Below are 20,465 nucleotides of genomic sequence, written 5' to 3' on the forward strand. Positions count from 1 at the left end.
TCAGTAGAAACTTGGTTTCTGTTTCATGCTTACAATTGCAACAATACAAATTAGATTTTTCAAGTTCTGGTTCTACCATTTCTCGAAATGACATTCATATTTGTGTTGCATCCATGGAACAGGGGCTTTATGTTCTTAGACCAGAAACACCATTTGCCCTACATAACGAACTTTTTAAAGTAGCTAAACCTAGAAACCACAAAAAGCAAAAGATTGATGATGATAATGAAACATATCTATGGCATTTACGTTTAGGTCACATAGGCTATGACAGACTAAATAGGCTAACCAAAGACGGTCCATTGAAAAATGTCGTCTTAGGTGAATTACCTGTTTGCGAGTCTTGCCTAGAAGGAAAGATGACCAAACGTTCTTTCTCTGCAAAGGGAGAGCGTGCCAAACAACCCCTAGGGTTAGTGCATTCAGATGTTTGCGGCCTTTGAATGTAAAAGTCCGAGGTGGTTATGAGTACTTTGTCACTTTCATTAACGATTACTCTAGATATGGACATATTTACCTTATGCATAAGAAATCTGAAACATTTGAAAAGTTTCAGGAATTTCACGCATTGGCTCAAAACCAATTGGGTAAAACGTTAAAGATCTTGCGAACTGATAGGGGTGGAGAATATATGGATATGCAGTTCAAAGATCATTTGATCAAACTAGGCATTGAATCCCAATTAACCGCCCCTAGCACTCCACAACAAAATGGAGTTGTAGAAAGATAGAATCGCACGCTTTTGGAAATGGTTAGGTCCATGCTTAGTTATTCAACTTTACCTACGTCCTTCTGGGGATATGCAATTCAGATGGCAACCGACATTTTAAATGTTGTTCCATCTAAATCAATCCCTAAGACACCTTTAGAACTATGGAATGGTCGTACACCTAGTTTACGCCATTATAGAATCTGGGGGTGCCCTGCTCATGTCTTAAGAAAGAAAGATGGCAAACTTGAAAAGCGAACTGAAGTTTGCATGTTTGTCGGGAATTCTAAGGAGACTAGGGGTGGACTATTTTATAGTCTCAAGGATGATAAAGTGTTTGTTTCCACAAACGCCACTTTCCTTGAAGATGACTATATTAAGAATTTCAAACCACAAAGTAAAGTGGTGTTGGAGGAAATGCTTGCAGATATAATTCCTTCCAATGTTCCGTCCTCTTCCACTCAAGAAGAGGATAATCTCACTCCCTCAGTCGAACCAACTGAGAAAACTACTACCAAAGTTCCTGTTCAGAAGATCACCGCTCCTCGTCGTAGTGGGAGGGTTTTCACAAAACCAGCTCGTTATGGCTTGGATGGTGAAATCAATATGGTCGTTGGTGACGGCATTGATGACGACCCATTAACCTATAAACAGGCAATGGCTAGTCCGCAACGGAAATGATGGTCAGCCAGCATGGATTCAGAAATGGATTTCATGAAAAAGAACAAAGTCTAGGAATATGTAGACGCACCTGATGACTATCGTCCAATCGGATGTAAGTGGGTTTACAAGAAGAAAAGAGGCGCTGGAGGCGAAATCGAAACTTTTAAAGCTACACTTGTAGCCAAGGGTTATACCCAAAGAGAAGGTGTGGACTATGAGGAAACTTTTAGTCCTGTTTCCATGCTCAAATCCATCCGAATTCTTCTCTCCATAGCTGCTGCTTTCGATTATGAAATCTGGCAAATGGATCTCAAGACTGCCTTCCTTAATGGGGTACTTGAAGAAACCATCTATATGGAGCAACACGAAGGCTATGTTCTTCCAGGGCAGGAAAAGAAAGTTTGTTTAATTAAATAAGTCTATTTATGGACTAAAGAAAGCTTCTCGCTATTGGAACAAAAGGTTTGATAAAATCATCAAGACCTACGACTTTCTTCAGAATAAAGATGAACCTTGTGTTTACCAACTCAAGGAAGACCACATAGTAGTATTCCTGGTACTTCATGTTGACGACATTTTGATTATTGGAAACAATATCAAAAAAATGACTAACATCAAGAAATGGCTTAACACTCAATTCGATATGAAAGATTTGGGTGAGGCAGCCTATGTTCTTGGTATTCAGATTATCAAAAACCGGAAGAATATATCTCTTGCTCTCTCTCAAACAACCTATATTGACAAAGTTTTAGAGAGATTCTCCATGAACAATACCAATGGGGCGAACATGCCTTCTAGATATGGTATTCGTCTATCTAAGGAATAGTCTCCTACTGATCCTCAAGAGATATAGGACATGGCGAAAATTCCTTATGCTTCTGCAGTTGGAAGTCTAATGTACGCAATGTTATGCACTAGACCTCACATCTGCTATGCACTGGGAATCGTGAGCAGGTATCAGTCTAATCCAGGACAGGAACATTGGAATGCAGTTAAGTATATTCTGAAATACTTAATGAGTACAAGAAATCTTGTGTTAGTCTACAAGGGTGGTGCTTTAAATCCCATAGGGTACACAGATTCAGATTTCCAGCAAGTCTTGAAGACAGGAAATCTACATCTCGGATGGTGTTTACTCTTGGGGGTGGAGCAGTGGTTTGGAGAAGTGCAAAACAAACCGCGATATCGGACTCGACTATGGAAGCTGAATACATAGCTGCAGCCGAAGCTGCTAAAGAACTTGTCTGGCTAAGAAAGTTCTTCACCAGCATCGGTGTCGTCCCTGGAATGGAAAAGCCTCTGGTCCTACTTTGTGATAATAATGGAGCGATAGCTAACAGTAAGGAACCTCGAAGCCACAAGAGAAGCAAACACATTGAAAGGAAGTATCACATTATCAGAGAATACGTGGCAAGAGGAGATGTACTAGTTGAGAAAGTGGACACAGAGGACAACCTAGCTGATCCATTCACCAAAGTCTTGGTCGTGACAGCATTTGAAAAGCACTGTCAGAATTTAGGATTAATTGATATGTACTGATTAGTTTTATATTAGTGCAAGTGGGAGTTTGTTGGGTTTTATGCCCTAAATAAAACTCCATTTCAATGTAATCTATTTTATTCAACATCAATAAAGAAACAGAAGTATTTTTCATTCATTTGTGTATGTTTTGGTTCACTTTATCAATTGCTTGTCTATTTGATTTATAAATTCATCTGAAACCCTTTTCACATACTTGATCCTATTTATTGTGTTGTCAACACTTTGGAAAGTAAACATGACTATGTGAATAAAGTTTCCTAGATTTATCAGACACAGGGTTTTACTGATATGATAATCTACAACAAGAGTTTACTTGTATTTGGAGAAATGCTATGTTCTTTCCAGAACATTAGTTAAAGTAAAGCTCAGGTTGGATGCATGGAGTATGCATCGGAAGGGACCGATATTGAACTTTGACTTAGATTTATTAAACTTACCATAAAATCTATTCAAGTCAATATCGCCTAGTTGATCCTAGATCAAATGATCTTAATCCTGTTATGATTAGGCTCAATCTCATAAGGCTATTCGTGTTCTTTGATTTGTTAGTTAAGCCTACTTTTAGGTCAGGGTGATACGTACATTTTGGGAACACGGTAGTGCAATTGAGTGGGAGCGCTAGCATGAACATGGAATCTATAGCTTCTATCTGGCGAATAGTAAGCAAAGGATGATCTCCTTCGAGCTTGACCAAATAAAAATAAATGGTGGAGTACTCATTTCACATAAGCTGAAATATCATTTATACGGGGTCAAGTGTTTTAAGGATAAAATACATAGTAGGGTGTAACGGTAATCTAATCCCTTTACAGTGTAGATCATTCATATAGAGGATCATTGATCAAATTAGGATTATAACAATGGATAACTAATGATGTGTCTATATGGTGGAACATATAGAGCATTCTATATACTGAGAGTGCAATTCTAAGTTCTATGCGTGGATTCAACGAAGAATTAATAAGTCAGTGAATTTAGGTAATAAATTCTTGATCTACTTATTGGAAGCTCGGTTATACAGACCCATGGTCCCCCCCACTAGTTGAGATAATATTGCTTGTAAGACTCATGTAATTGGTTTTGACTAATCAATTATAATTCTCAAATTAGACTATGTCTATTTGTGAAATTTTCACTAAGTAAGGGCGAAATTGTAAAGAAATAGTTTTTAGGGGCATATTTGTTAATTATGATACTTTGTATGGTTCAATTAATAAATATTATAAATGACAATATTATTTAATAATTATTTATAGTTATTAAATAGTTAGAATTGGCGTTTTTGAGAAAATCAGATGTAAAAGTGATAAAACTGCAAAATTGCAAAAAGTGAGGCCCAAATCCAATCTGCCATGGCATGCCACTTTTATAGGGATTATCCTCTGATATTTTCATTATTTTAATGCCAAATAATTCAAACCTAACCCTAGTGGAATGCTATAAATAGTTAGTGAAGACTTCAGGAAAAACACACTTTCATTCAGAAAAAACTGAGCCTCTCTCTCTCTACCTTTGGCCGACCACTCCCTCTCTCTCTTCTTCCTTAAGATTTTGAAACACTTAATGATTAGAGTAGTGACCACGCACAGCAAGTGATACCTCAATCATAGTGAGGAAGATCGTGAAGAAAGACTTTCAGCAAGAAGGAGTTTTTGCACCAAAGAATCAGAGAAAGGGATCCAGGTTCAGATCTTGATAATACTCTGCTACAGAAAGGATACAAGGGTTAGAGATCTGAACGGAAGGAGTCATTTAATTCCGCTGCACCCAATGTAAGGTTTCCTAAACTTTATATGTGTTTATTTCATCGTTTTAGAAAGTTCATATTTAGGGTGTTAATCAACGTACTTGTGAGTAGATCTAAGATCCTGGTAAAATAATTTCCAACAACTGGCCTCAGAGCCATGGTAATTGATTTGCTTGCACGAAATTTGGACTTTAAAACGATTGTTTGATGTTTTGGATGGTATCATGTTGTATTGAGTGTTATATGATGATTGATTGATGTTTTTGAATTTTCGTGAAAAATAATTGATTATCTATTTCTGGAATTATATTTATTGGATAGTATGGAAAAAATTAAGCAAGTTACTTTTTTACAGAACTCAATTTCGATTTAATTTGAATTAGTTATGATTTTTTGAAGTTTCGGAAAAATTTTGGGATTGAGCAACAAGACACGCGCGCGGAAATCATGCAGAATCCTCCCTGCGCCGTGTTCTCTCGCCCATGCACCCTCATTGCGCGCGCGGACGGGTATGCACAGCATCCCGTCCGTACAGCTCGCAATTTTTTCGTTTTTCTTCGATTTTTCATGCTTTTTCATGGATTTAACTTCCGATTTTTTGTGTAGTTCTGAATTTATACATTTACTATTCCTAATTCAATTCTAATTATCATAATTAATTTAATTAATATTTTTTAAATTTAATTCATGATATTAGTGTAATTTGAATTTGAAAAATAGTAAATATCTATCTTTTTGCTTAATTATCTATCTTATTCTTAAATTTGATTATATCTTATCTTATTTTTAAATTTGAGGTCAGATATTAAATTTTTAAATTAAATTTTTTAAAAAAATAATTTGACCTTATTTAAATTTAAAATAAGATAACTATAATCATGTAATTTTAAATAGATGTAAGATATTTTGCTAACTTTTAAATTTTGTTATTTTATTTATTTAAATTACATTTAAAATCTGAAAAAGATATTTATTTATCTTTTTTTAATTTTTTATTTAATTTTATTTATAAAATAACATTAAATATTTAAAAGTAGTTAGCAAATTTTGAAATGATATTCAGGTTGGTTGAAACCTAATTTTTCAAAATTGTAGGTTTAATTTTAAATATTATTTTATTAATTTCGAAATTTTTTTAATTTTTGAAAATAAATTTTTATTTATTTAATTAATTATTTTTTGAAATTATTTATTTAAAATTAAATAAATCCTACATCCAACTATCCAGCTAACCTTGTTGCAGGAGTATGTGTTTTAGCTTGTTTGTAAGTTTTTAAAACCTATTATTGCTTGATTGCAAATAGCCATGGTTAACTTGTTGACAGATCCAATGATCTGATTTTAACTCATGGCTCCCTTGGTCAAGTAAATAATTTGTAACAGGTATATTTACAATCTTCTTTCATCTGTGTATGACCTAGCAACATGATAGGATCCATCCAAATTGTGTGCCTGTGTGAGCCTATGTGTTTAATTTCATTATAGATGCATATAGGTTGTTGTCGTTAAATAAATTATCATAGTTCTTGATAGATTTTATTTAGGCCCATTTAGTTTTCGGCCTATTCAATTAATAACAGCTGTTCATTTTAAGGTTAAATTCCTCTCTTTTGGGCCTTGTGTGAGAGTTGGGAGCCATAGAAGTGGGTACGACATACTGAACCCAGCACCCCCTCACATGAACCACCCCAATTGTGAAGGCCCATTTGCCTGATTTGAATAACTGTACTAGGTTAATTAAATTAGTTTAACCTAATAAAATTGATTAGCAACATAATTAATTTCATTTATTTTAAAATTAATTTAAGAAAACCATAGTTTAAAGAATTTTATATTCTAAGCTAAACTATATGTATTTTCTTGTATTTAATTAAATATAGAATTATAACCATCTAGATTCTTTCTGAAGCTTAATTTAAATTTTTCATTAAATATTCCTATTTAAGTTGATATTAAGTTATCTATAACGAACCAGCTTAAATCTGAATATCTTTTGGATTTAAAATTTCAAAATTAAGTTGAGGAATTTTAGGCATTGGTTATTAAGATGCTTTAGATATTTTTTAAGTTGATATTTTTTCAAATATTAACTTAAAATGGAATATTTTCAAATTAAGTGGTTATAACTTAATTTTAATTTAATTAAATTTAATTTGAAAGATATTTAAGTTGATTTTTTTTAGATTCTTCTAAAAACAACTTAAACAAGATATTTTCAAATTTGTTCCATTATATTCGAATTTATTTTTTTTCGAATTTAAATAATAATTGAAATTCAATTAAAGTTGATTTTTTATTTAAACCAATTTTAATTTGTAATTTTTCATTATTATATGGAACGCATTCCATTTTTTATTCGAATTTAATTTTCGAATTTAAATAACAATTCTAAATTAATTGAAGTTGTTTTTTTTATTTAAACCAACTTTAATTTGTAATTTCTCATTATTATAATATGGAATAAATGATTATACAAAATACATATTTTTAAAATAATGAGCTTTTAATCAAGAGACATTCAATCTCCATTGTTGGTTTTACATCGCGTTTGTTTTAGTGAGTAATCCTCCCTAATGGAGGAACGTTCATTAGCAATTTCGCACCGTTTAATCTCGAAAGATAAGTAGTTTGTAAGTGTTTTATATGGTATGGATCACCCTAATGGTGGCGACCATATTTGACTTGCAAATTATGAAACAATGGTGGAAGCTCATAAGATAGAATTGCCTTGACTCTCGCCTAAACGGGACAACGCTGAATTCCAATCTTGATCGAATAAAAGGTTGCTAGAATGATTATCATTTTAGATGAGTTGACAACTCTATTCAATGGATGATGCTTTGACTCTCGCCTAAACGGGACCTTTGTATCGGTTGTTGAAAGACCTTGGAAAATAAACTATGTTAGATTTAGTATTTTTATAACATATGTGATTATTTGTTATTTTCTGAACTGTGTATGAATTTATGAACCAAAACCTTACTTCTGTTTTATTGATGTGTTGTAGTGTCATTATGAATAACCCTCACCCCGATCCTCTCCTAGTTAATATCTTAGCAAAAGAACTCTATAGTGTGAAAATGCATCCTGGTAGTTGCATAAACTCGCACCTGTTGATGATGAATCTGAAGTTCCAAAAGGCAAATCTACTAGGAATTGATTTATCAAGAGAACAATGGGTCTAACTCATTCTTAATAGTCTTCCTCCGGAGTATAATGAATTTGTTATTTCTTATATGATCAACAATTTCAACTCCTCCGACATGGACAAGCTCGAAGCAGAATTATGAGCCCATGAACGGAATCTGATTGCAATGGGTCCCCCTGGGTTTGCAATTCATAATCAGAGGAAAATGACTAAGTATGAAGGCTCTAAGAAAGCTGCTTCTTCAAGTACAATTATCAGACATAATCTTCTATGTTCGAATTGTAATGAAAAGGGACATCAAGAAGAACAATGTCCCAGGCTTCTAAACAATTCAAAAGAAGGTAATGCTTTTGTCTTTGAATCATGTGTTTTAGAGAACGACAAATCCGTCTGGATTGTTGATTCTGGGTCTACTAACCATGTATGTTCTTCACTGCAGTTGCTTGAAACTTGGGAAAATCTACTTCCATGAGAGTTAAAGCTTAAAGTTGGCAATGGCGAGTTAGTGTCGGTCAAAGCTAGAGGAAAAGCCCGCATCAAGTTTCAACAAAGATTTTTAATTTTAGAAAATGTTTTATTTACTCCAAACTTTAGTAGAAACTTGATTAGTGTCTCATTTTTGCAAACACAATCTTATATATTGAATTTTTCGAGTACAAATTTTTCAATTTCTCGTAATGAATTTCAAATATGTGTTGCTACCATGGAACAAGGGCTTTATGATTTAAGACCGAATACACAAATCTCACTAAACAGTGAACTTTTCAATGTAGCTAAACCTAGAAACCTCAAAAGAAAAGAGATTGATAATGATGATCAAACTTATCTATGGCATTTACGTTTAGGTCATATAGGCTTTGATAGACTCAATAGGCTAACCAAAGGTAGTCCATTGAAAAATGTCGTCTTAGGTGAACTGCCAGTATGCGAGTCCTGCCTAGAGGGAAAAATGACTAAACGTTCTTTCTCTGCAAAGGGAGAGCGTGCCAAAATTCCCTTAGGGTTAGTGCATTCCGGCGTCTGTGGACCATTGAATGTAAAAGCCCGAGGTGGTTATGAGTATTTTGTCACTTTCATTGACGATTTCTCTAGATATAGTTTTCTCTACCTAATGCAAAAAAAATCTGAAACGTTTGAAAAGTTTCAGGAGTTTCATGTTTTGGCTCAAAACCAATTAGGTAAATCATTAAAGATCTTGCGAACTGATAGGGGTGGAGAATATATGGATATGCAGTTCAAAGATCATTTAATTGAACTTAGAATTGAATCCCAATACACTGCCCCAAGCACTCCACAACAAAATGGAGTTGCAGAAAGAAGAAATCGCACTCTTTTGGAAATGGTTAGGTCTATGCTCAGTTATTCAACTCTGTATACGTCCTTCTGGGGATATGCTATACAGATGGCAAATGACATTTTTAATGTTGTTCCATCTAAAGCAGTCCCTAAGACACCCGTCGAACTTTGGAATGGTCGTACACCTAGTTTACGCCATTACAGAATTTGGGGGTGCCTTGCTCATGTCTTAAGAAAGAAAGAAGGCAAACTTGAATCACGTACCGAAGTATGCATGTTTGTCGGAAATTCTAAAGAGACTAGGAGTGGACTATTTTATAGTCACAAGGATAACAAAGTGTTTGTTTCTACAAATGCTACTTTCCTCGAAGAGAACTATATTAAAGACAACAAACCGAAAAGTAAAGTTGTTCTAGAGGAATTGCTTTCAGATATAAGTCCTTCCAATGTTCCGTCCTCCTCCACTCGTGAAGAGGACAATCCCACTCCCTCAGTTGAACCAACTGAGAAATCTACTTCCAAAGTTTTCGTTCAGAAGATCACCGCTCCTCGTCGTAGTGGGAGGGTTTCAACAAAACCAGCTCGTTATGGCTTGGATGGTGAAATCAATATGGTCGTTGGTGACGGTATTAAAGACGATCCATTGACCTATAAACAGGCAATGGCTAGTCCGCAACGGAAACGATGGTCGGCCGGCATGGATTTAGAAATGGATTCAATGAAAAAGAACAAAGTCTGGGAATATGTAGACGCACCTGACGACTATCATCCGATAGGATGCAAGTGGGTCTACAAGAAGAAAAGAGGAGCTGGAGGCGAAGTCGAAACTTTTAAAGCTAGACTTGTAGCCAAGGGTTTGTTGGAATTTATTTTACCAGGATCTTAGATCTACTCACAAGTATGTTTATTAACACCCTAAATATGAACTTTCTAAAACGATGAAATAAACACATATAAAATGTAAGAAACCTTACATTGGGTGCAGCGGAATATAATGACTCCTTCCGTTCAGATATCTAGCCCTTGATTCCTTTTTGTAGCAGAGCATTATCAATATCTGAACCTAGATCTCTTTCTCTGAATCTTTGATACTGAAATCTCCTTCTTGCTGAAAGTCTTTCTTCACGATCTTCCTCACTATGATTGAGGTATCACTTGCTGTGTGTGGGCACTACTCATACACTAAGAATTTCGAAATTGAAGAGGGAAGGAGAAAGAGAAGGGTCAGCCAAAGATAGGGAGAGAGAAGGCTCAGTTTTTTCTGAATCAGAAGTGTAGAAATTTTAGTGTAAATTTCCTGAAGCCTTCACTATCTATTTATAGCATTCCACTAGGGTTATGTTTGAATTATTTGGAATTAAAATAATGAAAAAATCAGTTTAAATTTCCTACAAAAGTGGATGGCCCTATACAAGTGCATTTGGGCCTCACTTTTTTCAATTTTGCAGTTTTACCTTTTCTGCACCTAATTTTCTCAAAAACGCCAATTTTCTAATTCAACCATTTAAATGCCAATTCTAACTATTTAATAACTATAAATAATTATTAAATAAAATTGTCATTTATCATATTTATTAATTGAACCATACAAAGTATCATAATTAACAAATATGCCCCTAAAACTCTTTCTTTACAATTCCGCCCTTACTTAGTGAAAAATTCACAAATAGACATAGTCTAATTTGAGAATTATAATTGATTAATCAAAACCAATTACATGAGTCTTACAAGCAATATTATCTCAACTAGTGCGAGGACCATGGGTCTATATAACTGAGCTTCCAATAAGTAGATCAAGAATTTATTACTAAAATTCACTAACTTATTAATTCTTCGTTGAATCCACGCATAGAACTTAGAATTACACTCTCAGATATATAGAATGCTCTATATGTTCCACCATATAGACACATCATTAGTTATCCATTGTTATAATCCTAATGCGATCAATGATCCTCTATATGAATGATCTACACTGTAAAGGGATTAAATTACCGTTACACCCTACAATGTATTTTATCCTTAAAACACTTGACCCCGTATAAATGATATTTCAGCTTATGTGAAATGAGTACTCCACCATTTATGTTCGTTTGGTCAAGCTCGAAGGAGATCATCCTTTGCTTACTATTCGCCAGATAGAAGCTATAGATTCCATGTTTATGCTAGCGCTCCCACTCAATTGCACTACCGTGTTCCCAAAATGTACGTATCACCCTGACCTAAAAGTAGGCTTAACTAACAAATCAAAGAACACGAATAGCCTTTCAAGATTGAGCCTAATCATAACAGGATTAAGAACATTTGATCTAGGATCAACTAGGCGATATTGACTTGAATAGATATTACGGTAAGTTTAATAAATCTAAGTCAAAGTTCAATATCGGTACCTTCCGATGCATACTCCATGCATCCAACCTGAGCTTTACTTTAACCAATGCTCTGGAAAGAACATAGCACTTCTCCAAATGCAAGTAAACTCTGTTGTAGATTATCATATCAGTAAAACCCTATGTCTGATAAATCTAGGAAACTTTATTCACATAGTCATGTTTACTTTCCAATGTGTTGACGGCACAATAAACAAGATCAAGTATGTGAAAAGGGTTTCAGATGAATTTATACATTATGTACATATAATCATGAAATAAATCATGTGAACCATGCAACATTAAATGTTATTTCTGATCTATATTAATAAGTAAATCTGATTATATTGAAATGAGTTTTATTTAGGGCATAAAACCCAACAGGGTTATACCCAAAGAGAAGGCGTGGACTATGGGGAAACTTTTAGTCCTGTTGCCATGCTCAAATCCATCCGAATTCTTCTCTCCATAGCTGCTGCTTTCGATTATGAAATCTGGCAAATGGATGTCAAGACTGCCTTCCTTAATGGGGTACTTGAAGAAACCATCTATATGGAGCAACCAGAAGGCTATGTTCTTCCTGGGCAGGAAAAGAAAGTTTGCAAATTAAATAGGTCTATCTATGGACTGAAGCAAGCTTCTCGCTCATGGAACAAAACGTTTGATAAAATCATCAAGACCTACGGCTTTCTTCAGAATGAAGATGAACCTTGTGTTTACCAACTCAAGGAAGACCAAGTAGTAGTATTCCTGGTCCTTTATGTTGATGACATTTTGATTATTGGAAACAATATCAAGAAAATGACTCACATCAAGGAATGGCTCAACACTCAATTCGATATGAAAGATTTGGGTGAAGCAGCCTATGTTCTTGGTATTCAGATTATCAGAAACCGGAAGAACGGATCTCTTGCTCTCTCTCAAAAAACCTACATTAACAAAGTTTTAGAGAGATTCTTTATGAACAACACCAATGGGGCAAACATGCCTTCTAAATATGGTATTCGTCTATCTAAGGAACAGTCTCTGACTGATCCTCAAGAGATAGAGGACATGGCGAAAATTCCCTATGCTTCTGCAGTTGGAAGTCTAATGTATGCAATGTTATACACTAGACCTGACATCTGCTATGCAGTGGGAATCGTGAGCAGGTATCAGTCTAATCCAGGACAGGAACATTGGAATGCAGTTAAGTATATTCTGAAATACTTAATGAGTACAAGGAATCTTGTGTTAGTCTACAAGGGTGGTGCTTTAAATCCCATAGGCTACACAGATTCAGATTTCCAGCAAGTCTTGAAGACAGGAAATCTACATCTCGGATGGTGTTTACTCTTGGGGTGGAGCAGTGGTTTGGAGAAGTGCAAAACAAACCGCGATATCGGACTCGACTATGGAAGCTGAATACATAGCTGCAGCCTAAGCTGCTAAAGAACTTGTCTGGCTAAGAAAGTTCTTCACCAGCATCGGTGTCGTCCCTGGAATGGAAAAGCCTCTGGTCCTACTTTGTGATAATAATGAAGTGATAGCTAACAGTAAGGAACCTCGAAGCCACAAGAGAAGCAAACACATTGAAAGGAAGTATCACATTATCAGAGAATACGTGGCAAGAGGGGATGTACTAGTTGAGAAAGTGGACACAGAGGATAACCTAGCTGATCCATTCACCAAAGTCTTGGTCGTGACAGCATTTGAAAAGCACCGTTAGAATTTAGGATTAATTGATATGTACTGATTAGTTTTATATTAGTGCAAGTGGGAGTTTGTTGGGTTTTATGCCCTAAATAAAACTCCATTTCAATGTAATCTATTTTATTCAACATCAATAAAGAAACAGAAGTATTTTTCATTCATTTGTGTATGTTTTGGTTCACTTTATCAATTGCTTGTCTATTTGATTTATAAATTCATCTGAAACCCTTTTCACATACTTGATCCTATTTATTGTGTTGTCAACACTTTGGAAAGTAAACATGACTATGTGAATAAAGTTTCCTAGATTTATCAGACACAGGGTTTTACTGATATGATAATCTACAACAAGAGTTTACTTGTATTTGGAGAAATGCTATGTTCTTTCCAGAACATTAGTTAAAGTAAAGCTCAGGTTGGATGCATGGAGTATGCATCGGAAGGGACCGATATTGAACTTTGACTTAGATTTATTAAACTTACCATAAAATCTATTCAAGTCAATATCGCCTAGTTGATCCTAGATCAAATGATCTTAATCCTGTTATGATTAGGCTCAATCTCATAAGGCTATTCGTGTTCTTTGATTTGTTAGTTAAGCCTACTTTTAGGTCAGGGTGATACGTACATTTTGGGAACACGGTAGTGCAATTGAGTGGGAGCGCTAGCATGAACATGGAATCTATAGCTTCTATCTGGCGAATAGTAAGCAAAGGATGATCTCCTTCGAGCTTGACCAAATAAAAATAAATGGTGGAGTACTCATTTCACATAAGCTGAAATATCATTTATACGGGGTCAAGTGTTTTAAGGATAAAATACATAGTAGGGTGTAACGGTAATCTATTCCCTTTACAGTGTAGATCATTCATATAGAGGATCATTGATCAAATTAGGATTATAACAATGGATAACTAATGATGTGTCTATATGGTGGAACATATAGAGCATTCTATATAGTGAGAGTGCAATTCTAAGTTCTATGCGTGGATTCAACGAAGAATTAATAAGTCAGTGAATTTAGGTAATAAATTCCTGATCTACTTATTGGAAGCTCGGTTATACAGACCCATGGTCCCCCCCACTAGTTGAGATAATATTGCTTGTAAGACTCATGTAATTGGTTTTGACTAATCAATTATAATTCTCAAATTAGACTATGTCTATTTGTGAAATTTTCACTAAGTAAGGGCGAAATTGTAAAGAAAGAGTTTTTTGGGGCATATTTGTTAATTATGATACTTTGTATGGTTCAATTAATAAATATGATAAATGACAATATTCTTTAATAATTATTTATAGTTATTAAATAGTTAGAATTGGCATTTAAATGGTTGAATTTGAAAATTGGCGTTTTTGAGAAAAACAGATGTAAAAGTGATAAAACTGTTAAATTGCAAAAAGTGAGGCCCAAATCCAATCTGCCATGGCCGGCCACTTTTATAGGGATTATCCTCTGATATTTTCATTATTTTAATGCCAAATAATTCAAACCTAACCCTAATGGAATGCTATAAATAGATAGTGAAGGCTTCAGGAAAAACACACTTTCATTCAGAAAAAACTGAGCCTCTCTCTCTCTCTACCTTTGGCCGACCACTCCCTCTCTCTCTTCTTCCTTAAGATTTCGAAACACTTAGTGATTAGAGTAGTGCCCACACACAGCAAGTGATACCTCAATCATAGTGAGGAAGATCGTGAAGAAAGACTTTCAGCAAGAAGGAGTTTCTGCACCAAAGAATCAGAGAAAGGGATCCAGGTTCAGATCTTGATAATACTCTGCTGCAGAAAGGATACAAGGGTTAGAGATCTGAACGGAAGGAGTCATTTAATTCCGCTGCACCCAATGTAAGGTTTCCTAGACTTTATATGTGTTTATTTCATCGTTTTAGAAAGTTCATATTTAGGGTGTTAATCAACATACTTGTGAGTAGATCTAAGATCCTGGTAAAATAATTTCCAACAAATTCTTGATCTGCTTATTGGAAGCTCGGTTATATAGACCCATGGTTCCCCCACTAGTTGAGACAATATTACTTGTAAGACTCATTTAATTGGTTTTGATTAATCAATTATAATTCTCAAATTAGACTATGTCTATTTGTGAATTTTCACTAAGTAAGGGCGAAATTGTAAAGAAAGAGTTTTTAGGGCATATTTATTAATTAAGATACTTTGTATAGTTTAATTAATAAATATGATAAATGACAATATTATTTAATAATTATTTATAGTAATTAAATAGTTAGAACTGGCATTTAAATGGTTGAATTTGAAAATTGGCGTTTCTGAGAAAATGAGATGCAGAAATGATAAAACTGTAAAATTTGCAAAAGTGAGGCCCAAATCCATATAGCCTTGGCCGCCCACTTTTATAGGGTTTATCATCTGATATTTTCATTATTTGAATGCCAAATAATTCAAACCTAACCCTATGTGGCATGCTATAAATAGATAGTGAAGGCTTCAGGAAAAATAGACTTTTCACATCTTGTTTCCTTCAGAGAAAAACCTGAGCCTTCTCTCTCTATACCTAGACGCCACCTTCACTCTCTTCTTCTTCCTTGAATAATTTCTAACCTCTTAGTGATAGAGTAGTGCCCACACACAGCAAGTGATACCTCAATCATAGTGAGGAAGATCGTGAAGAAAGACATTCAACAAGAAGGAGATTCAACACTAAAGAAAGGAGAGAAAGAGATCCAGGTTCAGATTTTATAATACTCTGCGACAGAAAGGATACAAGGGTTAGAGATCTGAACGGAATGAGACATTATATTTCGCTGCACCCAATGTAAGATTTCTCATACTTTATATGTGTTTAATTTTATAATAGTTTTAGAAGTTCATATTTAGGGTGTTAATCAACATACCTGTGAGTAGATCTAAGATCCTAGTAAAATAATTTCCAACATACCTCTCCCGAGTCGTTAAACTTTTCCCAAAACACGATCTTAAGCTCTTAAGTCCCGACTTCCAATTGTTTAGTCCAAACTTACATATTACTCTCACCTATACCACCAAATGGTCAAATAATTATCATCATCGCATTCCACATTCAAAACCAAGTCCAACAACATGTAATATGACTATATCTAAAATTTGGGGTTCCGAAGCCTCACCTAAGCGGTGCACATTAACAATCGGTGGTGGTAAAAATTGGTGTACCAAAAATGTCGCCGAAAATAGGAGTAGTGTATTTCAAAACGACCACCTCGACGAATAGATCACACCCATGCCAACCGTTTGTCAAAACGGTACACGATGTCTCCAGAAAGTCGCCGGAAAGTTGCCGGAAAGGGGCAGAGCTACAAAAATGTCACCGGAAAAAGTAACGAACCGGGAAAAATGATTTAGTGTAGGTTGTTCTCCTCGACGAGTTGAGTTTAGTGGTGAAAACCTCTCATCAAACGGTCTTCGGAGGTGACCGGAAAATCTGTTCAAAGTTTGAAACCCCAAACTTTGACTTGCGATCCCAAGCTAACACCGGCGAGAGGAGCAGCGCCGCTTAGGGGGTGAGTCGCCGGCACTTGGGCTTTCGATTTTTCTGGCGCGTGGGGCGGGGCGGTGGCCGGAGGTGGGTCGCCGGAGGGTGGTGGTTATGGGGATTTATGGGTTTTCTTTTGGGTTTGTGTTTGAAGAGAGAGAAAATGATAGAGATTGATAGAGAGAGAGAGAGAGAGAGAGAGAGAGAGAGAGAGAGAGAGAGAGACGACAGGTACGGCTTTATTACATATATAAATTTTTTTTGTTTACATATATATATATATTATTATTTAATTATTATTTTATATATATAAACATTTTACTCGGTCAAAACTGAGTCTTTATATTCTCCCCTCCTTAAAGAAATTTCGTCTCGAAATTTTAAAGTACAACCTCAAGTCGAAAATTAAACAAGTGAGGATACTTCATATACATCTCGGACTCTAACTCCCAAGTAGCCTCGTCTTCTCTGTGGTTCTTCTATAAGACCTTGACTACTGGAATCTCTCTATTCCTTAACACTTTTAGCTCTCTCGCCAAGATTTTGACAGGTTGTTGTTCATAAGTCACATCTTCCTGAAAAGGGAGAGCCTCATTCAATAACATGTGACAGATCTGGAGTATACTTCCTCAACATAGACACATGAAACACATTATGAACATGTCCTAACTGTCCTAGTAAGTTTAATCGGTAAGCGACCTCCCCAATCCTCTCGATAACCTCAAAAGGTCCAATATACCTCGGGGCTAGCTTACCCTTCACTCCAAATCTCATTACACCACGCATAGGAGTAACTTTGAAACATCAAATTCAACTTCCCGTCGATGGAGATCGGCATAGCTTTTCTGACGACTCTAAACAACCTTAAGTCGTTCTTGGATTCCCTTAATCTTTTCAGTGGTACTAGTGATAATTTGGGGTCCAATAGTGACATGCTCATCTGGTTCTGCCCAACACAATGGCGATCTGCATGGTCTCCCATATAAAGCCTCATAAGGAGCCATACCTATACTGGCTTGGTAGCTATTATTGTATGTGAATTCCACGAGTGACAAGTGTTCTCCCCAACTACCTCCAAAATCCAAAACACAAGAGCGAAGCATGTCTTCCAAAGTCTGTATGGTCCTCTCAGACTGTCCATCTGTCTGTGGATGATGGGCAGTACTCAAGTGAAGTTCAGTGCCTAAGACTTGTTGCAAGGCCTTCCAAAACCTTGATGTAAATCGAGGATCTCTATCAGAAACAATGCTTGAAGGCACTCCATGTAGTCGAACTATATTGTCTACATAAAGTCGAGCTAGCTTGGTAAGCTTGTAATCCTTCCTAAATAAAATCAACAGACTTAGTCAAACGGTCAATAATCACCCAAACAACGTCATGCTTCAAAGGTTTCAATGGCAACCCAGTAACAAAGTCCACGGTAATCTTGTCCCACTTCCATTCTGGTATAGGCAAAGGTTGAAGTAAACCTGAGGGTCTCTGATGCTTAGCCTTAACTTGCTGACATACTATACACTTAGCTACAAAGCTGGCTACATCTCTTTTCATACCTTCCCACCAATATTGTCTCTTTAAATCTTGGTACATCTTCGTACTTCCAGGATGTACAACAAATTTTGATCTATGAGCCTCAATCAAAATGGTCTCCCTAAGATCAGGGATATCTACAACAACTAGTCTTCCCATATGGTATAGATACCCTTCACTATTAACTGTCTACCCATCTAGTTGCTCACCATCCTGGATTTGGTTCCAAATAAGTCTTAGTTTTTCATCTTGCCACTGACGTTGCTTAGCTTGTTGAAGTAGTACTGGTGTAGCCACTAAGTTAGAGATACAAGCTACTTCTTCCCCTTCATAGTATTGTAAGTTATAATCACCCATTGTGATTGTCCTTTTCCAGTCCTCAAGAGCCAAATATGCCAAAGTACCATGAGGCTTTCTACTTAGTGCATCAGCTACTACATTAGCTTTCCCGGGGTGATACTGCAAACTGAAATCATAGTCTTCCATATACTCAACCCATCTTCTTTGCCTCAAGTTCAAGTCCCTTTGAGTAAAAAGATACTTCAAGCTCTTATGATCTTAGTATAACTCAAACTTTACGCCATACAAATAACATCTCCAAATTTCAAGACAAAGATTACCGCAGCAAGTTCTAGGTCATGCGTAGGGTAATTCTTCTCATGTGGTTTCAATTGTCGACAAGCATAGGCAACCACCTTGCCATTTGGCATGAGGACACTGTTGGAATTTATTTTACCAGGATCTTAGATCTACTCACAAGTATGTTGATTTAACAACCTAAATATGAACTTCTAAAACGATAAATAAAACACATAAAAAGTTAAGAAACCTTACAGTGGGTGCAGCGGAATAATGTGTCTCCTTCCACTCAGATCTCTAACCCTTGATTCCTTTCTGTCGCAGAGTATAATCAAGATCTGAGCCCGAATGTCCTTCAGTTGGATGTGATCCTTCACAGTCTTCCAATCTATGATTGAGGTACTGTTTGCTGTATGTGGGCACTTCTCTCTCACAAAGGATTTCGAAATTCTCTCTCTCTTTTCTTAGTGTATTTCATGTATCATTAGCATGCAAGAGGAAGAGAGGAGAGCTGGTATATATAGGGAAAAGGGAAGCTCAACTTTCCAAAATAAACAGTTTCCTCATTTACTGAGTAATTGATTAACTGCCTTATTTGGTGTGATCTACCACTTTCCTATTATAGATAACTGCTAGGTTTAGGTTAGTAATTACTTGGCAATTAAAAAATTAAAAATAATAATTGGGAAACACTCAACCATGTGGTCGGCCATGGTGTGACTGGGCCTCACATGGATTTTGCAGTTTCCACAATATTATTTTTATTTTCCCAAAAATGCCATTTTTCCAATTCTAACCATTTAAATGCCAAAACTAATTATTTAATAACTAAAATAGATTATTAAATAATATTGTCATTTAATATAATTATTAATTAGACATACAAAGTCTCTTAATTAATAAATAAACCTAGAAACCATTTTCTTTACAATTTCATCCCTAAATAGTGAGAATTTACAAATTAGACATAGTCTAACTTTTAGAATTATAATTGACTAATCATAAATCAATTATTGAGTCTTACAAACAGTATGGTCTCAACTAGAATGGGGACCATGGATCTATATTGCTGAGCTTCCAATAAGTTGAACCGAATTTACCAAGTAAATCCCTAACTTATTAATTCCTTGTTGAATCCACTCTTAGAACTTGGAATTGCACTCTTAGACTTATATAGAGCATTCTATATGTTTCACGATATAGATATGCTATCTCATTTAACCATTGTTATAATCTTAATGTGATCAAAGATCCTCTATATAGATGATTTACATCGAGATGGGATAAATTTACTGTTTCCATCCCTCAATGTATTTGGCCTCTTAAAACACTTAGCTACCTGTAAATGATGTTTTAGTGATCTAATATATAGTCACTGAAACAAGAGCTCATCCATTTATTTAACTAAGCTCGAAGGGAATCATCACTTGACTTCTATACACCAGTAGAAGCTATAGATTCCATATTTATGTTCAGCGCTCCCACTCAATCATACTATCATGTTCCCAAAATATACGTATCACCCTGACCCAAAAGTAGGCTTAACTAATAAATCAAAGAACATGAATAGCACTCCTGAGTTGAGCCTAAGCATATCAGGATTTAGATTCTTTTAATCTAAGATCAACTACTGATATTGACTTGGAAAGATACAACGATAAGTTTGTAATATCTTAACTAAGTTCAATATCGGTCCAGTCCAATGT

The sequence above is a fragment of the Cannabis sativa genome, chromosome 3 (assembly GCF_029168945.1).
Source record: "Cannabis sativa cultivar Pink pepper isolate KNU-18-1 chromosome 3, ASM2916894v1, whole genome shotgun sequence".
Lineage (NCBI taxonomy): Eukaryota > Viridiplantae > Streptophyta > Magnoliopsida > Rosales > Cannabaceae > Cannabis > Cannabis sativa.